This window comes from Camellia sinensis, chromosome 4, assembly GCF_055761805.1.
Source record: "Camellia sinensis isolate YWXY chromosome 4, ASM5576180v1, whole genome shotgun sequence".
NCBI lineage: Eukaryota > Viridiplantae > Streptophyta > Magnoliopsida > Ericales > Theaceae > Camellia > Camellia sinensis.
The window spans coordinates 7,477,069-7,489,877 of record NC_138964.1 but is presented as its reverse complement, the minus strand read 5'-3'; positions in this window follow the sequence as shown (position 1 = coordinate 7,489,877).

Here is a 12,809-nt window from a genome sequence, read left to right as displayed (position 1 = left end):
GCGAATTAAACTTTGAAACTTATAATCCGCTTTCGAAATCTCTCTGCTTCGCTCCGCTATAATTAATACATATATTTTTTTTTTAACTTCTGATGAAATATTAAAGTAAAAATGAATGTGAGAGAGATTTAAGATGTGAAATTTGTTACAAATTAGTAGTTATATATATAAAAAATATTATGTAAAATTAGTTTGTGTTATATATATGGAAAAAATTATGTAAGTTAGTGTTATATATTATGTAAATGTTTAATAATTATTAAGAATATCTTCAATTAACTAGTAAATTGAAATCGTTCCAAACTGCCAAAACTGTGGTTTGGTTATTTGTCAATCTGCCTTTTACGGTTTGGTTTATAATTTTACTCTCAAATCGTCTGAATCACACCGCGCACACCCTTATGTTAGGGACTTAGAAAGCACACAAGCGCACAACAACACTTGCTTAATTCATCATAGAGAAACTCCAGAATCCACAAATACCATATCAAGACCAACATACATTATTTGGAACTCTTAGCCACTCAAAAGCTTAAGCATATAAGAGTCAATCTAATATATATTAACACTCATCTTTTTTACTCTTTATCCGATGTGGAACTCATTCTTTACACATGCTCCAACAATCTCCTCCTCATGTGTGAACCAAACATTCAGCCTCTCTATGCTCCCCCTTGAGTCTTGATCTATCATTAGCAAGTTCATCGTAGATCATTACACATTCCCCCTTAATCTTAATTAATAACTCTCCAACATCGAGTCTAGCTTGGGCCACTTACACACACTCTATCATGAGTCACCATACTCCATTGAGAATTACCTTGTCACGGTCCAACCTTGCCACATACACTATGAATTTTTTTTGCTCTATCAAGAGTTGTCATGAATTTTTGTTACTCTATCAAGAGTTTTTGTGCAAGGCCAAGCCCACCAATATCAATGCTTTAGGAGGGTCCACTCATAGATTGTCTGTCATCGTTCTTGCTCTAGGAACCAACAGTCTGATACCAATTGTTAGGGAATTAAGGAGCCCACAAATGCATAGTAACACTAGCCTAATTCATCATAGAGAAACTCCAAAGTCTACAAACACCATATCAATGCCTAATATGCATTATTTGGAACTTATACCCACTTAAAAGCTTAAGCTTATAAGTGGAGAGTCCATCTAATATATATTAAGACTCATTTCTTTTACTCTTTGTCAGATGTGAGACTCTACCTTCATACATGCTCCAACACACTTATGATAGTGACGAAGCCTATGAAGGTGGTACCAATAGGTGCTTACGGTTTGAAGATTGAAAGTAAGGATACTATGAAAATTAAGTGATGTAAATTAAAGTAAAAACTAAAAGTTATGTATGTAAATTAAGTAATGATGTGAAAATGAGTGCGGGGATAGAAGCTCCTAGTAGGGAAAGAAGGGAGAGTTGTGTGAGTAATGAGATTAAAATCTTGTTTGGCAACTTTTGATTTTATTTTAAATATTGAAAAGTTATTAAAAAAGTAAAAAAATTAACAAATTATACAAAGAAGTTAAAAATTCTCTTTTTTCTCTACATTTTATACATCTTTTCATATTTTAATCAAAAAGACAAAAAAGTTACTAAAATAATTTGTTTCCAAAGATAATTATTTCCAATTCTCATGAAACCCAACATTTTTTCATTTTAACTTCCATTCAAATCTCACAAAATCAATCTTAAATTCCATCTATTTCGAACACATCAAATTTCATTGTCAATTGCTAATTCCACCATTCTAAACAATTGTTGGGTTTACAGCTTATTAAGTTTTTTTGGAGTTATTCATCCATAAATAAATAAAAATAAAAATTTGGGGGGTTGTTTTTGTAACAACCCTGATCTGTAATAAAGTACTAATCTGTAATTAATGATGTTAATTAAGTGGATAAAATAAATTATGTGTTTATTATGTATTTTGCATGATCTTTGGCTTTCTATCTGTTACTTGTAGAAATATCTGTCTAGAATCCTGCTTTAATATGAAAATTGAAAGCCTTACCGGCATCCAAAATCGGAATTGGTTACATGAATATGTTATTCGGAATTTTTAGAACCATATGAAGAATTTTATTAAAAATTGATTCAATTTGATTAATTTTAATGTGTTATGGCATCATAACTATATAAATGAGCTCTTAAGCTCATTTGAGCTCATCTTTGCCCATTGTTGAGTGCTAAATTCTGAGATTAAACATTCTAGAGAGAGAGTGAGCTCAAGTGTAAAGTGAGAAAGTGTGTTCTTGAGAAGAAGTTGATGATATAGCTTGAATTGATCAAAGATTGTGCAAGTATCTAGCTAATTGAAGACTTTAGGTAAGATTGCAACCTCTAGATTGTGCATCTAAGTCATTTAGGATGAGATTTCATCAAGATCATGAGTTTAAATGCATAAAATAAGCTTAGAATGAAGGAAATGTTGCTAAGTTATACATGCATGTATGAATTTGTCATGAGCTCTCATGTTTGAGTGTCATTCATGCCATTAGAGATGAAATTAAAAGTTAGAAGTCACATGCATGCATAATTCATAAAGGTTTGAGACTCAACTGCATGTGTTGAAAGTGGAAGGAAAGAATTTGAATGAATTTGAGGCATATATGCATGGAAATATGAAGCTTTGACATGTTAAGTTTGATTTTGAGCATTTAAATTATTATGGTAGTTATTTGGTACATGTATGTTAGAATCACCTAAGGGTGTAACTTTGGCCTGGCCCAGCCCATGTTAGGCCTTGCGGGCTCCTGCCAAAAAATCGGGTCGGCCCAGGTCGGCCCACGGACCAAAAAACTAGGCCCAGGGGTATTCGAGCTATGGACGGGCCAGTGGGCCGGGCCTGAACAATTTTTTTAAATTTTTTCTACCAAAATTTTATTATTTTCCATTAAAAATAACACTGGGCCTCGGGCTTGGCTTTTAGGCGGGCCTTAAGCGGGGTATGGATGGGCAAGTGGGCCGGGCTTCAAAACGATGGTCCAGGCCTAGGCCCAAGGCCTCGGGCTGGGCTTGGGCCTAAACGGGCCGGGCTCACCTCAGGCCGCGAGCGGGCTTCGGGCTGTCCACGGGCCGGGGGCCAAAATTACACCCCTAAAATCACCATGTTTCATCACTTGAATTCATGCTTTGAGAAGGAATATTCTATATGCATGGGGCGGTGGAACTCAATTTGGCCAAACATCATGGATTTTGAAGATAAGAGTTATGTTTTACATACATGAAAGTTTTGGGACTAATTTCGATAAATTCATGAGTTTTGAGTAAAAAGAGTTTGTGAAAATCATATATTCATGTTTATGAATAAGTTTTCCAAGTTTATGAACAAGTCATGCATGAATTTGCTATTGAAATTGCATTTGAAAGCTCAAAACTTTGTTTTGGAAAACCCAGATTTTTGAAGGTCGCTCGAGCGAAGGATTTGCCACTCGAGGGGACATTTCGTGCATCCAGTAGTTTTGCAGGCTATTACAGTCCGCTCGAGTGACCACTTGGACGCTCGAGCGAACCCTTTGTATATTTTTATTCCGCTCGAGCGCCGGAGTTGTGGCTCGAGCATAGATTGAGACCAACCAGTACTTTTTTAGACGGGCCGGTCTGCTCGAGCGACCAAAGTCGCACTCGAGCGACCAAAGTCGCACTCAAGCGACCAGGCCATTTTCAGTGCATTTTGACAAGTTGTTCTGCATTTCATTCCCATATATTTTCTGAGCATTTGTAGACATGAATTATGAGATGTTGAAGAGTCATGAGCTAAGAAATGATATATGTAAAGTGAATTAGAAAGATATGAGATAAATCCGAGATTGTGATTCACGTGTACTAATTATGAGAAATGAGCTGTATAAGAATGCTAAGCCATAATGGCCATGTGAACACGTGTAATGATAAGATGTGTTTCTGTTATGTACTTTTGTGTTTGTAGGTCAACATTCGAAGATTGATTGACCGTTTACGAGAACCCACTGTGAGTAACGTTATTGTAAAGATATGTTCATATGACTTATGTTCCAAATGTAATTTGATAAGTTATGATTTCTGAAATGATGATTTACGTGAACGAACGTCCTATATTTGAAATCTATTATGGCATCCATAGATAGTCCCAAGTCATGGGAGACGACATGTTAATGCGGGTCCATGACATATATGCGATTATGAGATCTCGTTAGCTACTTCATTATGGTGATATGTGTTTAATCGGTATCCGGAACCGATTACTCTAGTCGGAAGATGATATGCGATGTGTATTATGAGATGTATCATTATTATGTTCAGATATGAAAATGATTATGTTATGATCTGTTTTATGATTATGATATATTCGGAATTCGTTTACTAACCCCTTTACTTTAATGTTATCCACTAGGCTATAGCTCACTGTGCGTATTTATATATGTATAGGTGGGCATCTTGGGAATTGAGCCTAAAGGCTTTTGTTTGGATCTGTGTTTTGTTGTCAGTCAACTATTACGCCTTACGTGAAGGTTTCCGATGTGTCACATGTTATGAGTTTCAGTTACTTATGTATATATGACTTGTTTGTTTATTGGTTGTACCAAGATATTTTAATGTGTGTGGGTATAATGCAAGGCTGACTTTTGAATATGTATATAAAGTTTTAAATATTCTGTTCATATAAGTCAGCACAGCTTATTGGACAACTATATTTATGTATTTGCTTCCGCTAGCTCCCTTAATTTTGTTAATCAATTCAGAGGCTTTCGGTAATCCAAGGATTACTGGCCAGTTACGATACTAAACCTATAGGAGCGGGTTTAGGTCGTGACAGATTTTTTGCACCTTTTACTCTTGTAATAAAAATTAATCTTAGTTTCTATTCTATCCACTATTTTATTTTTTCCAAGAGAGTGTTGGGTATACTTCCTTATTGGAGTGTGGGACCCAATTGGTTTTGGAAAAAGAGTTTAATTTGGTTTAGTATTAATTATAATATATTTTTATATATTATATTTAATTTGTGAAGACCCAATCTAATTTGAAAACAACTAAGGTTTGATAATAAACCCTAGATTCACAATATTTTAGGGTTTTGTTTTTGCTCATCCCGAGGTGAAGAGAACGGCTGCTACACATACTCCACTTTGGTGAAATCAATTTTTTGGGTGTGTCAATAGTGGAATTAATTTGGGTGGTTCTTTGCTTCGTTTTCGGTGTTGATTTGGTTCGTTATTTTGGATCTTCTACAACTCTGGTTCTGAAGATTTTTATTCATCTATTTGGTGAGGTCTTTCCTCTTGTTTATTTGTGATTATTTGGAATTCACCTAAGGGTGGTTTTGTGAGACCATTAGTGTCTCGTTTGTAATAGTTTGGAACTTATTTGGTTGATAGTGGAATCGGATTTCGATCCCGTGGACGTACCTCACATTGAGGGAACCGCGTAAAAATTCTTATGTTGCTTCTGCTTTAATTTTTCCGCATTAATTTTTATTCTCATTGATTGATTTACTTGTAGGGAATCACATATTTTCCCTAACAACTGGTATTAGAGCTTACGATTTATTTGAGTCTATTTATTTGTGTAAATCAATGGAGGGGAATGTGGGTCGTATGTCTAGCTTCAATGGAAGCAATTGGGTAACTTAAAAAACTAAAATGGAGGACCTATTATTTTGTAAAGATTTGTATGGGCCTATTGAGGGTGATAGTGGCAAACCCGAAGTTATGAAAGATGATGAATGGAAGAGGCTTAATCGAAAAGCCGTTGTTGTTATTCGTCAATGGATTGATGACAATGTGTTTCATCATGTTGCTATTGAAACTTCGGCACATGATTTATGGAAAAAATTAGAGAGTCTTTATGATAGAAAATCAGCCACAAATAAAGCTTTTCTGTTTCGTAAGTTGGTTAATTTAAAATACAAAGATGGCAGCCCCATTCCAGAACATTTGAATGAAATAAAGAGTATTGTTAACTAACTTGCTTTTATGAAAATTATTTTTGATGATGAGTTGCAGGCTTTGATGCTACTTAGTTCTTTGCCTGAAATTTGGGAGACTTTGATTGTGACAGTTAGTAATTCGGCACCCGATGGAGTTGTCACAACGGGCCAAGTCACTAGTAGCTTGTTGAATGAAGAAACTAGAAGAAAATCAGCAGGTTCTTCTCATTCAAAAGCATTTGTTGTGAGAGGCCGAAGCAAAACAAGGGGGAGAAGTAAGACTCCTCATGGTCGTGATCAAAGCCATGACAAATCAAAAGATGGTTCTTTTTCAAAGAAAGACATTGAGTGCCATTATTGCCATGAGAAAGGGCACATGAAGCGGGAATGCCGAAACCTCAAGAATAAGGAGAAAAGACGTGACAAAAGTGTGAACAAGAAGCAAGAAGACACAACGACAGTTACTACCGATTATCTCATGGTCGTTTGTGAAGATGATTGTATCAATTTTGTGGGCCAAGAGAGTAATTGGGTGATTGATTTTGGTGCTTCTTTTCATGTGACTTCTAGAGTTGATTTCTTCACTACCTACACCGAAGGAGATTATGGTTTTGTTCGAATGGGTAATGAAGGTTTGCCCAAGATTATTGGCATGAGTGATGTTTGCTTGGAAACAAATTTGGGCTGCAAGTTGTTGCTTAAAGATGTGAGGCATGTTCCCGACATTCGCTTTAATTTGATCTCTACTAGGAAGCTAGATGATGAAGGCTTCAACAACAAATTTGGTGATGGAATATGGAAGCTCACAAAGGGTTCTTTGGTGGTGGCTAAGTGCAAGAAGACTCATACACTTTATTCGATGCAAGAAAAAATTTGTAAAGGTGTTGTCAATGCATTTGAAGACGATACTTCTACCGAATTGTGGCACAAGCGGCTTGGCCACATGAGTGAAAAGGGGCTGTAAGTATTGTTCAAGAAAGAGCTTCTACCCAGTTTGAAAGGTACACATCTCAAAACTTGTGTTTATTGTTTGGCGGGTAAACAACATAGAGTTTCTTTTCATAAAAATGTTACTTCTAGAAAAGAAAATGTTTTGGAGTTGATTCATTCGGATGTTTGTGGTCCTTTAAAAGTTAGAACACATGGTGGTGCACTTTATTTTGCTACTTTCATTAATAATTATTCAAGGAAAGTTTGAGCTTTTCTACTAAAAACTAAAGGTCAAGTTCTAGAAGTATTTAAGCATTTGCAGGCCGTGGTTGAAAGAGAAACATGAATAAATTAAAGTGCATCCGATTAGACAATGATGGTGAATACATTGGGCCATTTGATGAGTATTGTCGCAGCCAAGGTATTCGGCACCAAAAGACAGTTAAGAAGACTCCTCAACAAAATGGCGTTGCCGAAAGGATGAACCGCACCATTGTGAAAAGAACAAGGTGTTTGCTTTCACAAGCTAAATTGCTGAGATCCTTTTGGGGTGAGGCAATGAAGACAACAGTTGACGTGATTAATTTGTCTCCTTCATATCCTTTGAATGGTGATGTTCCTGAAAGAGTTTGGACTGGTAAAGATGTGACTTATGAGCACTTGAGAGTGTTTGGTTCTTGAGTTTTTGTTCACATTCCAAAGGATGAAAGGTCCAAGCTTGACAGTAAGTCAAGGCAATGCATTTTTCTTGGCTATGGACGTGATGAATTTGGCTATAGATTATGGGATCCGGTCGACAAGAAAGCTATTCGAAGCCGTGATGTTGTGTTTCTCGAAGACCAAACAATTGAAGACTTTGGCAAAGGTTATCAACCGAAGCCAAAAACTAGTGATCTCATTGACATGGATCAATCTCCTTCTTCTTCAGTTGATGATAAAAATGGGGGAGATGTGCAGCCACCTATTGAAGATGTAGAGGATGATGCTAATCCTAATGAAGTTGAGCCAGAAATTGAGGAAGAGCATCTAACTCAAGAACCGTCATTACAACTTGAGTTGAGGAAATCTACAAGGGACCGACAACCTTCAAGAAAGTATCATCCCAATGAATTTGTGTTGATTTCAGATCAAAGGGAGACTGAGAGCTACCAAGAAGCAATTGAGCATGCAAAGAAAAGTGATTGGAAAAAGGCCATGGAAGAGGAGATGAATTCCTTACTTGAAAATCACACTTATGATTTAGTGAAGTTGCTTAAGGGGAGGAAAATTTTGAAAAATAAGTGGGTCTTCAAATTGAAGAATGATGGCAAGAATCTGAGGTACAAAACACATCTTGTTGTGAAAGGCTTTGGGCAAAAGAAAGGAATTGATTTTGATGAGATTTTCTCGTCGGTTGTGAAGATGTCTTCTATACGGGTTGTATTTGGCGTGGCTGCAAGTATGAACCTTGAAGTTGGGCAACTTGATGTGAAGACCGCATTTCTCCATGGTAATCTTGAAGAAGAAATTTACATGGAGCAGCCGGAAGGTTTTGTAGAGAAAGGGAAAGAGAAATTTGTTTGCAAATTGAAGAAAAGTTTGTATGGTCTCCAGGAAGCCCCGCGGCAATGGTACAAAAAATTTGACTCTTTCATGATGAATAATGATTTTTCTAAAACCACTTCGGACCATTGTGTGTTTGTGAAAAATTTTCCGAATGGTAAATTTATTATTCTTTTGCTTTATGTTGATGACATGTTAATTGTGGGTCAAAATTCTACCATGATAAACAGGTTGAAATTGGAGTTGAGCAAGTCTTTTGCTATGAAAGATTTGGGGCCGACAAAGCAAATTCTTGGTATGAAAATTGTTCGTGATCGCAAAGAGGGGCTGATTTGGTTGTCTCAAGAAAGCTACATTGAGAAAGTTCTTGAGAGGTTCAACATGAATAAAGCAAAGCCGGTTGGTTGTCCACTTGTGGGTCACTTCAAACTTAGTTCGAATCAATGTCCTACAAGTGAGAAAGACAAGGAAGAGATGTTGAAAGTTCCTTATGCTTCAGCAGTTGGTTCTTTAATGTATGCCATGGTTTGTACAAGGCCGGATATTGCTCACGCCGTTGGTGTGGTGAGTCGGTTTCTCTCTAGTCCGGGTAAAGAACATTGGGCAGCAGTAAAATGGATTCTAAGGTATCTTCGAGGGACTTCGAAGGTATGTTTGTGTTTTGGAGATGGTAAGTCGATGCTTGATGGGTTCACAGATTCTGACATGGTTGGTGATGTTGATTCTATAAAATCTACTTCGGGGTATTTGTTGACTTTTGCAGAGGGAGCTATGGCATGGCAATCTAAATTACAAAAATGTGTTGCTCTCTCAACTACCGAAGCTGAATTTATTGCCATTACGGAAGCTTGCAAAGAAGAGCTATGGTTGAAGAAATTTTTGCAAGAGTTGGGTTTGAAGTAAGAAAAGTATGTGCTTTATTGTGATAGTCAAAGTGCTATTCACTTGAGTAAAAATTCAACTTTTCATTCGAGATCGAAACACATAGATGTGAGATACCACTAGATTCGTGATGTGTTAGATTCAAAATTGTTGCAACTCGAAAAGGTTCACACAGATGATAATATTTCGGATATGTTGACAAAGACTTTGTCAAGGGACAAACATTTAAAGTGTCAAACTTTGGCGGGTATGGTTGATTTCTCCATCTAAGTTGGTAGGGGGAGAATTGTTGGGTATACCTCCTTATTGGAGTGTGGGACCCAATTAGTTTTGGAACAAGAGTTTAATTTGGTTTAGTATTAATTATAATATATTTTTATATATTATATTTAATTTGTGAAGACCCAATCTAATTTGGAAACAATTAAGGTTTGATAATAAACCCTAGATTCACAATATTTTAGGGCTTTGTTTTTGCTCATCCCGAGGTGAAGAGATCGGCTGCTACACATACTCCACTTTGGTGAAATCAATTTTTTGGGTGTGTGAACAGTGGAATTGATTTGGGTGGTTCTTTGCTTCTTATTCGGTGTTGATTTGGTTCGTTATTTTGGATCTTTTACAACTTTGGTTCTGAAGATTTTTATTCATCTATTTTGTGAGGTCTTTCCTCTTGTTTATTTGTGATTATTTGGAATTCACCTAAGGGTGATTTTGTGAGACCATTAGTGTCTCGTTTGTAATCGTTTGAAACTTATTTGATTAATAGTGGAATCGGATTTCGATCCCGGGGACATACCTCACTTTGAGGGAACCACGCAAAAATTCTTGCGTTGCTTCTGATTTAATTTTTTCGCATTAATTTATCCCCATTAATTGATTTACTTGTGGGAAATCACATATTTTCCCTAACAGAGAGAAGGATAACACACTTTTTGGTGAGTGCAATGTGCAACCCTTACCATGTGCTTCAACTTTTGGTTCTTGCGATGTTCCACCAACTATCCACACTAGAAAATTATCTCCAAATATAATTTTTATAAAGAAAAATCATCCATCATAATAACGTGATAATGATATTCTTATAATTATTAATATTAATTATACGTATTTTAGTTTAAAAAAAATACAAAATATCTCATCGTTATATATATATATATATAATAATTTTGAACAATTTTTGAATTTGTATAGAGCATCATACATCCAAAAATCATCAATTACAAAGGTCACTTACTAATTTAGTTAAAAAAATTTTTAAAAAAAAAATTATAAAAAAATCAACTATTTTCTCTACTTTTTCTTATATCTTTTTGTAAAAAAATAAAAAATCACTAAATAATTAATTCTTAGAATAACTTTAAATATTATAAAGATTAGTATTGGAATTTCATGGATTCCAACACCAAGTTAGCTTGTGGTGTTAATTGGAAATTATTTAATAATTTTGGAAAATCACATGCATTGTTTACTTATTATTATTTGTTAAAAAAATTGCATAAGTAATATTTTCAAAATATCTGATAATTATTCGCGATAAAAGATTTGAAGTTTGATACAATGTCTCATTATAAATTCAAAAGCAAAAAGTGGTACCTGATAGGACAATTGGAATAAGACAGATTAAAGTGCCCAATAAAAAACCAAAAAAAAATTAAAAGCAACAAAAAGTGGTACGTGATACGACTATTGCATAAGACAGATTACTACTTGTGGGTCGTCCCGTCTACATTGACGGGGTCGTTTGTGGCGGGCCAAGCCCAGCATGTGAATCATCTCTCATTTGCTCTCTCTCTAGTCGTAATTAATTATAAAGCAAAGACTACAACTACATTTGTATAAAATTTAGATCTATTGTTGAAATTTAATAACGTGGTAGTGAATTAAAATATTTAAAATAATTTTTTTTTATTATCTAATTATTAGTCAATCATTTCTTTTGAGTTTTAAAAATATGAAGAAAAATTCATGAAACCGAGTCAATCGACTAATGTCAATTGAAATTTTAATTGTCGATATGTTTTTAATACGGTACAATATGCTTTGATTTTAAAAAAATTTACACTGATAATGATCTAAATATTTTATTTAATTATTTTTATATTCTAAACTTTTTAGTATTAGACGATCAATGAGTAAAGCATCTTAGCTCGTCTCTCCTTACTTATTCTTGATATCAAATTGGACAAAATCTATTTTACGTTCCTGTGGTGTATAGATTGGTAGCATTTCATCCCCTGTCTTTTAAAAATAGCTGTATGGCCTCTATGCGATTTTGGATTAAAATACAACCGTTAACACTATTAACTATAGATCTGAAATCAATGTAATATCTTCAAATCCTATACTTTTTGTTATTTTCTATCTCTCTCATCTCTCATACACATAATTTACGATGTCTAGTATTAATTCAATTAAATCACAATTAATTATAAATTCTTAATTATTTATCGTAATTCTTATATTTGTATTCTAATTTTAATTTAATTATATTCTAGATCACAATTAATCCTAAATATTTAACTCTTTATTGTAATTATCAACTTTTTATATAATTTTAATTTAATTATATTTTAGATCACAATTAATCCTAAATTCTTAATTATTTATTATAATTTCTAACATGTTAATCTAATTTTAATTTAATTACATTTTAGATCATTCTTAATTATTGTTTATTTTATATTTTATTTAGTTATATTTTAAATCAATTCTTAATTATATTTTAATTAACATATTAATATGATTTTAAGTTTAGAGAAAATGGGGATAAAATTGTCATTTTGTTATATTAATTTCATTCTAATTTTTCAAAAAACAAAACCCACTCTAAAAAATAGTGTATGTAATGTACCTGCAAACTAATGATAATAGTTTAATTTAAAATTATGTAAGTGTTCCAATTTCAAACCACAGAGGAGTATAAAATTTTATAGATCTTTATAAAACCCTTAAAGCCTCCTATAAATCTTTCATTTATACTAAATTGATAAATTAAAAAATTGAATTGCAATATTTGATTTGCCAATTTACAAAATCGAAGAAACAAGTTTGGCGCTAAATTTTCACTTTTATCCTCAAACTATCGGGACTACTTAGACCATAATATTATTTACTCAAATCTATTTATATAAAATATAAAAAATTATTCATATATAAAATTTATATTAAAAAATTCATAAGAATAATGTATCAATATCTTTATTATAAATCATTTTTTTATAAACTTTTTTAAAAAATAAAATAAAATATCAATATTAAATCATATATGCCATTAATATGAAAGCTCTTTGTGTAGGAAAAAGTACTATAAAACGGTAGGGTTGAGCTGGGTATGTGACCCGCCAGCATGTGTGCATTTTTGTTAAATTATTATTACGTTATTGCGACAGTGATCCTTACCTAATAACAAACAAATTATCATTACCCTTACCTAATAACAAACAAATTATCATTACCATCATCGCGACTTTAGACATATAGCTATACGTTATGGAATTGGGGTTATTACTGTACTAAAAACACTTTAA